This window comes from Balaenoptera physalus (genome assembly GCF_965194825.1).
Source record: "Balaenoptera physalus genome assembly, chromosome: 9".
In the NCBI taxonomy this organism is placed as follows: domain Eukaryota; kingdom Metazoa; phylum Chordata; class Mammalia; order Artiodactyla; family Balaenopteridae; genus Balaenoptera; species Balaenoptera physalus.
In genome coordinates this window covers 64,249,211-64,264,057 of record NC_138888.1, presented here as the reverse complement: position 1 = coordinate 64,264,057, position 14,847 = coordinate 64,249,211, and positions in this window count along the sequence as shown.

The following is a 14,847-nucleotide window of genomic DNA, read 5'->3' as shown; positions in this document are numbered from 1 at the left end:
GTAGTTTATAACTGTGGCTGAAGAAACTATTCAGCACAGCTCGTTAACTAGCAATTTTACCTCAAGACCATCTTGAGTATTTGATTCCTCAAGATTCTTTTGAACAGAAATAAATAAATAAATAGTGCAGGTTATAAATATACTTGTTGAGTGTGGGTGGTTTCTTGATGAGTCAGCTGATAATATTAATTCAGTTTGTTGGCTGACAGTGTTTTTTTTGTGTGTATCTGTGTATGGATTATTGCTAGAGTGGCAACAAATTCTGTAAACATGCTTAATGTTCTAACATCATTGTTAATTCCTTTCCTCTTCCCCTGGAGTTTCATAAGGTGAAGATGGTCAAGTAATTTGGGTTCTCGTCCCTGCTGTGTAGATGGCTTTTTCTGCCTGAGTAAACACCAAAACAATGCTGATTCTTAAGAGAAGTGTTCATTCCAGTTGGTTGAAATAAGGACTCTCTCTCTCTTTTGTCTTTTAACCTGCCTAATTCTTTCTTCTATACCATCACCTTTATATTTTCAATCTTAATAAAATTTGTGCTTATTCCTGAAAAATATAAATTTTCTGTGAAATGTCTAAGTAATAAAAAACTAACAGCGTTCCATATGTTATGATTAAAAAATTTTGATTCTCTGCCTTGAACTTCTAACTGTGGGAAATTTTCCCAGTCTTTGCCACGTTGCTTCTATGGAGACTGGGAAGAGCTAGATCCATAAACTTCTGGTTAACTGACTGAGGCAACTCCTATAGTGTGAAGCTCACAGCCAGGTGCCTCAGTTTGAAGCAACTCGAATTCCTCAGAACAGGATGAATACTATTATATCAGCAACTGCTTTCTCCTGAAGAGTTGCTGTGTTAGCAGATAGAGTACGTTGAAGCCAGAGCCTGCTGTAACAAGGAATGAAGCTCATCACCTGATCCACATCCTCCTTGCACCAGCAACGTGTCCATTGGAAACATCTTACTAGTGAGGAACTGAGAAGTTTCCTAGACTTGACCTTTTTAGCACATATCTTGACACCAGTTCTTTATTCAACCTGTAGTTTCTAATCAGTCAGGCACACAAATTAGCCCAGTCCTCCTTTTCCCACTCATTCACATATTCTCTGTATTACAGAAAGATTACACATATATCAAAAATATAATGTCTTTCTATTTCATCATGTGATTAAATCTTATGAGTTTTTCACCACACTTTCAGTTTTGATTCTTTCTCCTTTTATCCATTCCCTATAAATTCCTTTACACACTTAATAATATCCTACTTTCATTTGCCTAAATTTTTGATGGCCAATCTATAGCCTGATATTTTGTGTTCTCTTTATTACTGAGATAATAGCAATGACAATAATAGTTATGGGTAACATAATACTTATTATATCCAAAACACTCTTCTTAGTATTTCACACATATTAACTTATTTAATCATTGCAACAACCCTATGAGGTTGGTCCAATTATTTCCCATTTTACAAATGATAAAACTGAGGCACAGAAAGGTAAAATGACTTGACACAGACCACAGAACTAGTAAGTGGTGCAGCAGGCAGTGGAACGCTAAAGTTGAGGCTCTCAGCACTTCAATATTTTATCTCTTATATTCATATAATTATCAAGTTAGTTATGGAAAATTGGCTTTATCATTTAAGACAGTCTTCTCCCTTTTTATTTTTGTTTTCTTATTCCACCTTACACAAAAATAAAAAAATAAAATCTAATTCTTGAACATTTGAACAATTGAAAATGCCTTTATGTTTGATAATTTTGTAGTTTGGATAAAACCTATTTTCCTGTGAATAGTGAAATCATTGCTCCATTTTTCTCTGACATCTAGTGTGACTGATAAAGTGTCTGAGGATAGTCTGATTTTTATACCTTTATACAATAAGCTGATTTTCTTCCCTCTCAAAGTTTTTGTAGCTTCTAATTTTCTCAAATATTTTGAAATTGCACAAGTCACATGTCAGAATGGAAATGTTTTCATTTATCTTATTGAGCCCTTAACTTTGAAAACATGTTTAACTTCAATTCATAACTTTTCTTCTATTTTATATTTTAGGATTTTTCTTCCATTATTTCTATTTAACTTTATCTTTTAAACTTTTTTTCAATTTTGGGGGGAATTATATTTTATTTTTATTTTCCCAGAACTCTTTCTTGTTCTTAAATCCCTCTTTCTTATTCTTAAATCCCTCTTTTTCATTATGAATAACTCTAAATATATTAATTATAATTAATACCTTAAAGGTTTTGCTTCCTTTAGGGTAAGTTCTCTTTCTTCAACTGGATTCTTCATACTATTAATTTTCCTCAAATGCCTGATGATTCTTATGCAAATGGTGAATTTAGGACTAGAATTATGGTGGGTAGCTAGTGTGTGTGGCATTATGTTTCCACAACATGTCTCTTCTCACTATTAGAAGATTTACTTGGGTGAACTGAGTATGTGGGAAGGTCTTTCTGACTAGCAAGACTCGCTTTCAGGTATAATTATGAGAAGCAGATGGACATTCTGGGATCCATACTAATGTAGAAATAAAAAGAGCTTCATTTTGGAAGCCATATCAGATGCCCTACTCCTTCTTAGATTTATTGATTTTTTAGACTAGAGAGTAGAAATATCCTTGGACAGGGGAAGATGAGGACCAGTAAAACAACTTGCCATGTTGTAATTTGGAAGGGTCAAATGTGTAGGAGATTCTCACTTTTATGAATTCATCTTTTGATTAATTTATCCTGAGCTTGTTATTATTCTCAGTATCCACTAAACTTGCTGTCATTCTGTACTCTGCTAAGCATGTTCTGGTCTGTATCTTCCTCCACTCTTTCTCATTCTTTAATAAAATACCATATGATTATGAAAAATCAATTGTTTCCCTCTAATTCTCAGAACTGTAATAGCTTTATTTTATTTAAATGAGATTCAGGGAAATGAAGTAGCTAAAACTGTGTGTTAAGTTTGCAATATTGAATCAGAAGTTCTAAATAAGTGCTTCTAATTATTGATGCTTATTTGGCTGGGGCAATCTGAGGTTCATGTGAAGGTGACTGAAGTGGTGATATTAGGCATCAAATTCACTTAAAAGTACAAGCTTCTCTTGACTCCACTTAATCTCCACCTCCTCTTCCCCCTCTTCCCATTTTTCTCCTTCCTCTTTCCTTCCTGATAAAATTTGGATAGATAAATGCCTAATTTCACAGGCTTCAATTTCTCCTTTTTCATGCTTACTTGAGATAACTCTAACTAGGACTTTCTTCCTACACTCTTCTGAAGCTATTCTTTCTAAGGACATAAAGCCCTCCATAATCCAGTAGTTATTCAAGGACTTGTATTACTTGACTTATTACCAATATTTGGCCCAGCTGATAACTCAATCTTGTTCAAAGCATCTTTTTTTCTACTTCTCTTGAGATACTTCCTAACTCAAAAGTAACCTCTAGTTACCTAAAATAAGAAGTCCGAGTCCATTTCTGGATATTTGACTGCTGACATCTTTTCAGTCTCATCCCTCCCTTTTTTCCATCAGCCTCACATCTGAAAAACTCATAGGAAGGCCTCAGTGCTCCCTTCTTTGGTGACATCAGGAGTTTTAAACTATACATGAAACCTCACTCTGCGCCCCCAACCACGATAAACACTCCAAACCAGTCACACATCCTTGCTCTCTCAAGCCATTTTGAACCAGCTTGGGAGGACTTCCTGCTGTCCCCATAAAGCTGTAGGTAAGTAAGAAATATTTTCATACACTCTTGGAGTGTATTTAGCATCATTAGTTTCCACATCTGAACCAAATTTCTCAACATTTCAATCTTTTCTTAATGAGGCTCACTGAGAAAACTTATACTTTATTTTAACCGACCCTCACTCCTGAAGTGATTCCATCCAGTAATATAACTTCAGATATTATCTCTATGCTGACAGTTCCCAAGTGTATTATCTATATCAGTCCCTCCTTTGAATTCCCAACGTCCATATCAATTACCTATTGGGTGTCTCTACTCAGATGTCTAACAGCCATCTCAAACCTAACATTCAATACTGAGCTCATAATCATCCCCAAACCTTTTCCTCTGCAGTTTTCTCATCTATTTAGTTACTTGGTCCAAAAATCTTAAAATCATTCTTGACTTCTTTCCTTCACAAATATGTACACACATCTTATCTGTTCCATTGTCTAAATATATACAAAATCTTACATCCTTACACTGCTACTACTACCAAGACTATTGCATAAGCTACTATCATTTCCAAACCAGGATTTGTGAAACAACTTATAAACTGATATTTCTTCTTTAGCCCTTGTCCCACACTCTTTAGGCTCTTCTAAACACAGCAGCTAAAGTGATCTTATGAAAATGTAGGGACTTCCCTGGTGGTCCAGTGGTTAAGACTTCACCTTCCAATGAAGGGGGTGTGGGTTTGATCCCTGGTTGGGGAGCTAAGATCCCACATGCCTCGCAGTCAAAAAATCAAAACATAAAACAGAAGCAATGTTGTAACAAATTCAATAAAGATTTTAAAATTGGTCCACATCAAAAAAATCTTAAAAAAAGAATGTAAATTAGACCATCTCACTCTTCTGCTCAGTCCTGGCTCACTAAGAGTAAAAAATAAATTCCTTTAAATTGCATATACAAATCAGTATAATCTGGCACCCATGATTCTCTGACTTTATCTCCTATTACTTTCCCAGTGACTTGCTCTATACCAGCCTCAGTGGCCACCTTTCCACCCCTTAAACACAGCAGACATGTGTCTCTCATAGGCCTTTGCATGTGTTGTTTCCTGTGTCTTTAATGAAACCTCTCCATGTATCTCCACTGCTGGCTCCATCATATGCTATAAGTCGTTGCTTGACTCTCTCTCTCAGTGAAGTGTCCTCATCAACAACATTGTCTGTCCTCTTTACTTTTCTCTACTGCACTTATGAAATCAACAGCTAATATATTGTTTTCTATTTTGCTTAAATTTTGTTTCATAATCTCCCATTATTAGAATATAAGCTTCATGATAGCTCAGATTTTTCTGTTTATTTCTTTGCTGGAACAGTATTTTAACACATAAGAGATGTTGAATAATTATTTGTTGAATTACTAATTAAAAATAATAATTAGGTTTACATAATATAGCCTTGGTAAATTACTTTATTTCTGTTAGAGTCCCTTAATGTTCACTCTATAATTCAATCAGTATAATGTACAGCCCTTAACTAATTGACTTATTTTCTCTATTTCTGTAATGGGGATAATAATAAAGTGTGTTACTAGGCTTGAGGATAAGAAATAACCTGTATGATTTATCTAACCCATGGTGAAGTATACAGGTTATGTTTCAGCCAAGTTCTAGAATAGCTGTGCATGTAAAATATTGTGTGTCTTTCTCTTAATTTTGCCACTATTTAAAAATGTTTCTTTAAGAGCAAAGATCAATAAGTGAACAACAGTTATGAGAGTACTCATTGTGGACAACTCTATCTGATCCCCTCTCTGCTGGGAGCTGAGCCAAGGACTAACTTGCGTTGGGTTATGATCAGGTTCGGAGCCTGAGAGAGAAAACTTCACCATGTAGACTGTAAAAGATGTAAATGGGATGGGATGTGTTAATAGAACCAAGAGCTCAATATGCAATTGAAGTCCAATGAGCAAAGTAGTGATGGCACCAGAGAAAGGTGGCCAAAAGTAAAGATTAAACTGAATATAGATAACAAGGATCATTAGAACCAGGTAAACAGAACAAAGCAACCTTAGCCAGTCAAGGAGAGTTGATGCACCAGTGCAATTGCCTGGAATAAACCTTGTTGCCTATGGTTGACTTTTTGTTTGTGTTATGGGGTGGGATAAATAGATATTCTGACCTCAAGGAGATTACAGTCTAATGAAAAAAGAGACCAAAATACATAAAATATTAATAATATACAATAACAAACATTTTTAAAATTAAATTACACAAAATTTTGTCATAATACTTACAATATAAAGTCAAAGCACATATAGAATAAAGTTTTCAAAATCTAAATGAACATATGAAAAAACTAGATTCCCTTAAAACATTTTTAAGTATGCAGTGCATTTTGAGTCATTTAGACCACCTTCATTCAATATTGTGTCTGTTATAAATTGAAGAAAAAATCAGAAAAGAGTTATCTTTAGTTCTGTCTCTATACAATAAGGCTGTCTATAAAAATAACTAATTATGAATAAAGTTTCTTTTTACCAAGGGATATTATTGCAAAGAGATTGCTTAAGTCTGGATGGCCTATCCAGACATTTTGGTATTAATATTTTTATACTGAAATTGTACCTTATGCAAAATAAGTGATATGTTCTAATTTTGAAAAAGCAGGTTTGATACTAATGGATTATGTAGTTTATAAAGAATGTCTTGGAAAGAGACATTTAATTTACATTTTAATGCATCAGGCTGCTTCTATCCAAGGTGGCCAAATCTTCTCTTTCAAGAAAACCAGGTTAAGTGTATTAATGTTTGGGCTGTTAAGCACATTTAATATTGTTCACTAACATTTATTGATTCTTGAAAGAGACTTGCTAGTAAAGCCTCATTCCTGTGCTGCTAAGATTAGGTTTATCCTGTATTAATTCTTTAGTCTGATCATTTAAATGTCTCCCAAGTTCAAGTTTTACATTTTAATTTATTCTTAGGCCTATGACAATGCAACTAAAACTTTAAGACTTTGCTCACTGGAAAGATTTAGCCTTGATTTTAATAAGCTTGGGCAAATTGGCAGCTTTAAATAACACAAGCAAAGCAGTATTTTTCAAGAGTTTTGTACAGAAGCACACATGATTATAAATGTTAGGAACAATAGGATGTGATTGTCATGGAGGAAGAAAATTTCCTTTTATAAATTACAATGCATCTATTCTTTCCAAGTAAGAAACTTCCCAATAGTTTTGATTTTCTTTTAAATAGTCAGTGGATAAAGAAGTATAAAAGGAGTCAATCCAATTAAAAGATAACTAAAATTGTCTCATTTAAAATATTGTCTCTGGGTTTACCCATGAAAGGAAAAGTACCCAAAAGTTGCACACCATAACATCAGAAGTTAAAGATGTCTATAATTGCTCAAAACTAAGTATCTTCTCTCACAGAATTTCTTTGTGTTTCTATAGTTTCATTTTTATAAGCATGGTGGCCTCATTTGATGTCAAGTGCCCATTTCAAGTGCTCCTAAAAGATTTTTTTGGTATAGGATATAAGGAGTAAACATAATCAATAAAAAATCACTTTTCTAAGCAGCCATTGGGTTTTTGGCCATAGATATAACACCTTTTTGTTATTTTGACATCCTTCAGATATTTCCTATCTCCTCCATTTCTTATAAATGTTTCTCAGATTTCTATAGATATAGTCTTAGGAGCTTATTGCATTTCTTAGAAAACATTTTATTTAATTTTAATAGGAGCCTATATGACTATGCACAGGCCCTTTCTATCCAGTTACGCTTACAAAAAATCAAGATGAAATAACACTTGAATGCTCAGACTGAGTTTCCCTAAGTAACTGCACAGCTGGGCAGGTCGGGCAGGTCGGCAGCATATCTGCAATAACTATGTATTCGGGATGTGTCTTGAGCGCTTATTTATTAACATTATAATAATTAAATAAAAATCATACTAGTCCATGGATTGGCCAAAAGATGACAAATTTAATCAAAATAATAATTTAATCAAACACTTACTGTTTTCGAAAAAGAAAAAAAATTGCTTGCCTAAGGGTCACACATTCTAGAGAAAATATAAAATATTTGAACAACAATAAATATAAACAGTGAATTTTGAACATTTATTATGCACAGATATTATATATTCCTATAACTGCTGATTTGCTTTTTATGGATATTATAATATAGTAATTACTAAGTGATAATGCTTGGCCTTCATTTAATGGTTACTGAGAGAAATTTTGAAGTGGTATGTGGTGGTTTTCTTTGTTTTGGGGGGTTTTTTTTTTTTTTTTAGGAAGCACCATGACTGAGAACAGTGCAAGCAAACAACCTCATGAATAGTACATTTGTCCAGGACCTATTTCATTTATAGCTCTGAGCAAGTTACTTAAATACCTTTAAAATGATGATACTAGTGTTTGTCACCCAGCTAACTTGTGGTATTATGAAAGCTTACTAATACATAATAGCATTACGTTCTCTCAATGTATAAAATATGTTTTTCTAATATATTATTTTCAAAGATGAAAAAGATTCCCATATTTTATTTTGGGAAAACAGTTATGTTCTTCCTTCTGAAAAATATTTTTGCTGTAAATCCTAAATAAATAATCCTTATGTAATTATTTATTCTTATTTCAGTGGCAAATCTCTGACACATTTGTACCTGGTCTCATTGGTAGACAATATTATCAAAGATCACTGAATTTCCCCAGGTTTGGCCACGATCTTTCCTCGCAGTAACCCTCAAAAAATCCTTTATATATTGCTTTTTCTTTACTACTTCCTTCCTCACTTTCTCCCTCCTTCTCATACCCTATCTTCTTACTTCCCACACTCTTCCCTGACCCTCTGTAAATTCCTGGTAGTGTTTAAGGTGCTATTATATAGCAATGAATAAGACTAAGTCACTGCCTTCACATGGTGGGATACTGAGACCCTAACAAAGTACAATTAGGTATATTATAAATTTGCAACTATCAAGAAAGGTTGTGAGTTAAATAAAGGAGGGCAAATTGATAAACAGTGATTCCAGAAAGGAGTGTGGGATGAAAGTGGTTATTTTCATGAATACGTTTTAGGAAATTCTCTTTCTCTGGAGGTGACATAAGATCATAGTGACAAACGAAAATGATATAAACAAGGAAAGACGTGAGCACAGCAAGAGTAGCCACCTTTTTTTTATAGAAAGAGCTCAATTTCAATTAGAAATCTCTGAATGAAAGATAAGCTATGAGCACAAAGTTTTCATTCCAGTGATGCAAAGATAATTAAATATTAGGAAATCCACTCATATAAATAATAATGTAAATAGGTCAAAAAAGAAAAGTTATATGACCATCTCAGTATACGCCAAAAAGGCATATGACAAAATTTTAAAATCATTTCTGATATTTAAGCCTTTGTAAAATAGCAGTAGATGACTGTTTCCTTAATGTAATTGAAAAATGCAAACATAACAGTCTATAATAGTCTAATGTTTGATTGAAAACATTATTGAAATACTAAAACAATGAAACACTAGAAACATTTCTGTTAAACTCTAAAGGGAAGAAAAAAAGTTCACCATCATCTTTTAATATTGATCTAGAGGTACTAGTCAATGCAAGGGAAAAAGGTGTGAAAAACAAAAAACAAAACAAAACCAGCTCTCACTGGATGAAGCAAAATTGTATTGAAGAAAGTGTGGGTTGACAAGGTAACAAATGAGGTTGATGAAGAAGGCATGTACCATATTAGATAAAAAGGGATTGGCCACTGCCAGCGCTAAGCCATTATTCTAAGTGTATTGGAAATGTGATGGAGAACCACTGAGAATCTCAAAGCCATCTCATGAACCATTCTGATGCTTTGTTAAGAAAAAAGCTTTCCTAATAGTTTTCCTCCTCTATTCTAATTTGTGCACAAGAAACCGCAGGACACTTTTTTCATCCCATGTTGCTATTCTCATTCATGGAAATGTTTATCTGCAGACAGCTTCCATCTCTCCTTGTTGGAAGGTGGAGATATTGAATAATACCCCCTGAACTGAGAAGAAACTCTGAGACCAAAAAAAAAAAAAAAAAAAAAAGCAGGCAACTCCGTAAAGTGCATTTATAAAGTTTATTGTGGGTAGCTTATACACAGGCAGGCTTGGGCAAAGACAATCCAAAGGTATTCACAGCTGTACTCTGCACCACCAGAAGGGCTAAGGGGTATTTAAAGGAACCAAAGCTAAAAATAGAATCTGACTACCAAGTGAGAAGCACATCCACACTGATAGAAACTGGGGTATTTTCCTCTCCCTGGAGGTCTCTTGACTATTGACCATCTGCATTAGGAAAAGGCATTCTTCTAGATTTCATATCAGGTGATGGCAAGGGTAAAGGTTGATAAGGAGCTTATCTGGCTTGGACACATTCCTTGTGAGTTAAGCTAAAGCTCAGTCATGTGAAAAGGGGAGGGGATAAGAAGGCCAGCCTAAGATGTAGATAAGAAAATGGAGTCAGTATGGTTCTGTCATACACTCCTGTTTTTGCACTTGTCACAGTGATCTTCTGCCTGTGGTCCCAAAGCCTTTGGGTGCCAAAGCTGCCTCAGAACCAGTGGAAGAATTAACAAAGGTGTAGTCTTTCTCTTTAATGCCATGGTGTATTTTGTCTTCTTTCTAGCTGTAAACAGGTTGCACTGTTTATGCTGAATCTAACAAGCCTCAAAACAAGCATAGGATCCTACCTCCACCCCATTCTCCTAGGAACCAGCATGGTATCCCCCATTCACCATTTCTTTGGATGTTATTATTTGTCTCTTGTGCTTAATTTCTTGTTCTTTTAGCTTAACAAAGCAAATGAACAGAAAAACACAACTAAAGCCTACTACTGTATTCACCAACACAAATAAACTTTAGTGTCTGGTACCAGGCTCCACTGGGCCAATAACCACTTGGGCCCAGCTGAAACAACCACTTACAGATCCATTTATAGAAAATGTGTGTCCATTAGACTAAGAGTAATAATCTGATTTCTACCCATTAAGGAGACTGAAAAAAAAATTATGATATATTTTAAAGTAATATGATTTTATCTATATTACTGTAATAACTTTTTATTGTTATTATTTTATTGCAGTAAAGTATACATTTTGTAAAATTAACCATTTTAAACATTTTAAATGTACAATTCATTGGCATTAAGTACATTCACATCATTGTGCAACCATCACCCCTATTCATTTCCAGAACTTTTTCATCATCCAAAACTGAAACTGTGTAACCATTAAACAATAACTCCCCACCGCCTCCCTTCCCAGCCTCTGGTAACCACTATTCTACTTTATATCTATGACTATTCTATGGATCTAATAGTAGTGCAATTCTACAATGTTTGCCTTTTTGACTTATTTTACTTAGCATAATGTTTTCAAGGTTCATCCATGGTGTAGCATGTGCCAGAATTTCATTCCTTTTTTTTTTTTTAACATCTTTATTGGAGTATAATTACTTTACATTGTTGTGTTAGTTTCTGCTTTATAACCAAGTGAATCAGCTATCCATATACTTATGTCCCCATATCCCTTCCCTCTTGCGTCTCCCTCCCACCCTCCCTATCTCACCCCTCTAGGTGGTCACAAAGCACCGAGCTGATCTCCCTGTGCTATGCGGCTGCTTCCCACTAGCTAACTATTTTACTTTTGGTAGTGTATATATGTCAGTGCCACTCTATCACTTCGTCCCAGCTTACTCTTCCCCCTCCCCGTGTCCTCAAGCCCATTCTCTGTGTCTGCATCTTTATTCCTGTCCTGTCCCTAGGTTCTTCAGAACCATTTTTTTTTTTAGATTGCATATATATGTGTTAGCGTACTGTATTTGTTTTTCTCTTTCTGACTTCACTCTGTATGACAGATTCTAGGTCCATCCACCTCACTACAAATAACTCAATTTCGTTTCTTTTTATGGCTGAGTAATAGTCCATTGTATATATGTGCCACATCTTCTTTATCCATTCATCTGTTGATGGACACTTAGGTTGTTGCTTCCATGTCCTGGCTATTCTAAATAGTGCTGCAGTGAACATTGTGGTACATGGCTTTTTTTGAGTTATGGTTTTCTTAGGGTATGTGCCCAGTAGTGGGATTGCTGGGTCATATGATAGTTCTATTTTTAGTTTTTTAAGGAACCTTCAGAATGGGAGAAAATATTTGCAAACGAAGCAACCAACAAAGGATTAATCTCCAAAATATACAAGCAGCTCATGCAGCTCAATATCAACAAAACAAACAACCCAGTCCAAAAATGGGCAGAAGACCTAAATAGACATTTCTCCAAAGAACATATACAGATTGCCAACAAACACATGAAAGGATGCTCAACATCACTAATCATTAGAGAAATGCAAATCAAAACTACAATGAGGTATCACCTCACACCGGTCAGAACGGCCATCATCAGAAAATCTACAAACAATAAATGCTGGAGAGGGTGTGGAGAAAAGGGAACCCTCCTACACTGTTGGTGGGAATGTAAATTGATACAGTCACTATGGAGAACAGTATGGAGGTTCCTTAAAAAATGAATAACTTGTTTTTTATTAAAACTTCTGATTATAAAAGGAATATGTATTTATTTTGAAAGTTGTGAAATATGTAAAAGTATAAAAAAGAAAATATTAAACACTAGTATTCCTACCAGTCAAAGTGAATGGGTGCTAATATTTTTATAAGTATTTATATATGTGTGTGCATATATTTGGTAATTATGTGCTCCTACCATTCCAGAAATTGATTTTGTCCTTAATTTATTTTAAGCATTTTTCACATCTTAAGTATCTTTCAATAATCTGATTTTATAGTCTGTATCTTGGTTTAGTGTTATATTTTAGGTCTATTTATATTCTGTGTTTACTAAAGATGCAACAGTTTTGTGCTCTTTTATTCTCTGTTGAGATTTGGCTTATATAAACAGAATTATAACTTGATATCACCCATATTAATATCATTATTTCAAAAAATAAATTTCTATAATAATTATTTGGATATTTTGATAAAGTTTTATCATCATGTTAAAGTAATACCATCTATTTCTCTCTGTGTTTTATTGGTTACCTGGAATATTACTGTTTCTTTTAGTATACAGAGTCCCATTTCTAGGATTCTAGGATTTAATTTAGCTCTGTTATTTGGAGTGTGTCTTTGAGTGCTGATTTTTTCCTAGGAAATACATATGGATAGCATATTTTACGAGACATTGTTTACCTAAGAACAACTTTGAAAATTTATTTTTATTTTTTTTTTGCTTGTCTACATCAAAAATAGATTGGCTTTGTCTAGGGATCTTTTATCACAATCTTCATTGTCTTTTGGCATTCTTACTTCAAAGAGTTTGAAGTTGGCCAAATATCTTCCCCTTTTGTAGATATTATTTCTTTTTTACAAAAAGTTTTTTATAGAGATTATTTTTGAAGTTATTTAAGAGTTCAACACTTTCAGAAATGTATGCCTAAGTTCTGGTATCTTTTAATTAATGTCACTTGATCCTCTGTGAGCGCTCCCTATGTGCAAATTCAAGTCTTTAGCACAGGAAGATTTTAAAAGTTATTATCAATGCACTATTGTATAACCTGTCAGCATCATTCCCTCCTTCTGGGTTGGGTCATCGTAATCAGTATTGCTTTCTTTTCCCCTCTGACTTCTGAGATAATTTCTTAATATTGCTATTTATTTTTTAAATTTCATTTTACTAAATGTCAAATCTGATGATATAATCTCATCTGTGGTTTTTATTTAAGCAGTCATATAGTCATATGCTGTCTTTTCTATTTCCTAATTAGAAAATTATTAGTCTTGCATAAATTTTATTGAATTGTGTTGAGGACTTAAATAAGACATTTTCTAAAAGTTGTTTCTTATTATAACACTTCTTACAATTGTCTTTCAGAGTGGTTTCCTTCTTTTAAAATATTGTATTTTTCATATAGCTCATGAGCTCTTTTTTCTTATTACTTATTTTATTTTAATTTCCTGGTGTTCATATTTGAAACTAAATTTGTTTGTATCTTTCAGATCCAGAAAAATGAGGAGGAAAAATTTTAGGTTTTCTGTAGCACACTTATCTGCTTCATATATCCAGTAACTTGAGGAGAAAGGTAAGGTGGCTGAAGCTCAATTTAATTTGAATAGAAAGTGTCTTCTTCTCTCCTAGGTTTTCCCCCCACTGTGTTTGGCATGGTTTTCTTGCTTTGGTAGATTGTTGTTTTCACTGTTTATGGACATGGTAGTCAGCCTTAAAAAACATCTTTAGCAGTACCTATGGTTGTCTCTGAAGATTATAAACCAGGAGCAATTGCAGGTTTAGATTCCCTAAGGAGTGTAATCTCTTGTATCTGAGTCTCTTGCTAGGGTTGCTGATGAATCTATATGTTCCTTTTGATTTTGTTTTGATTTGTTCCTCTTGATTTGATGCACCAGTGCCTTCTGTCTGCATGCCTCTAAGTGAAAGGATGTTAGTGGGGTTCTGCTAAGCTCACTTCATTTATTCCTCAAGGTGTCTGTTCCTTCCCACAAGGGGGCATTGCTGTATGTCCAAAATGTTCTAGATCTGACACTATTCATTCTATATCTAGCAGAAGTTCCTTGAATATACTAAATTGTTGTATCCATATTTTCTCAGTTTTAAGAACTCATTCCAGGTACCACACACACAACCACATGCACACACACAAAACATTGCATTAGGAATCAAAGGGACTTTTTTTTATTGCTAATTATTCTAGAAGATAACATTTTTACTTAAAAAAAACCTCTCCAAAACCTACTGCATCTCCCTTGTTTCCTACACACATTTACCACATCTGTCAAAAAATATAACGTTTATTTTTTAATGTATAATTAAATTATGTTCTTCGAAGAAAAATTACTAGGTGCTTATTATTTGCCCGGCTTTCTGGTTAATAATGCACATGGTTCTTTGTGGATGTTTGGTGTTGGTAGTGAGCATTGCACCAATGGGCAGGCAGACCTTGTCTTCCAGGAACATGTACCCTAACTGGAGCTGTAAGACATACATAAACAACAACTACCTAAGGCAGAAAATATAAAATATCCTAAGTAATAAAGACAATAAGTACCAAAGGTGCTTGAAGGAGGGGAGAACATTTATTGGACTGACTTATTCAGAGAAGGCAGTAGAA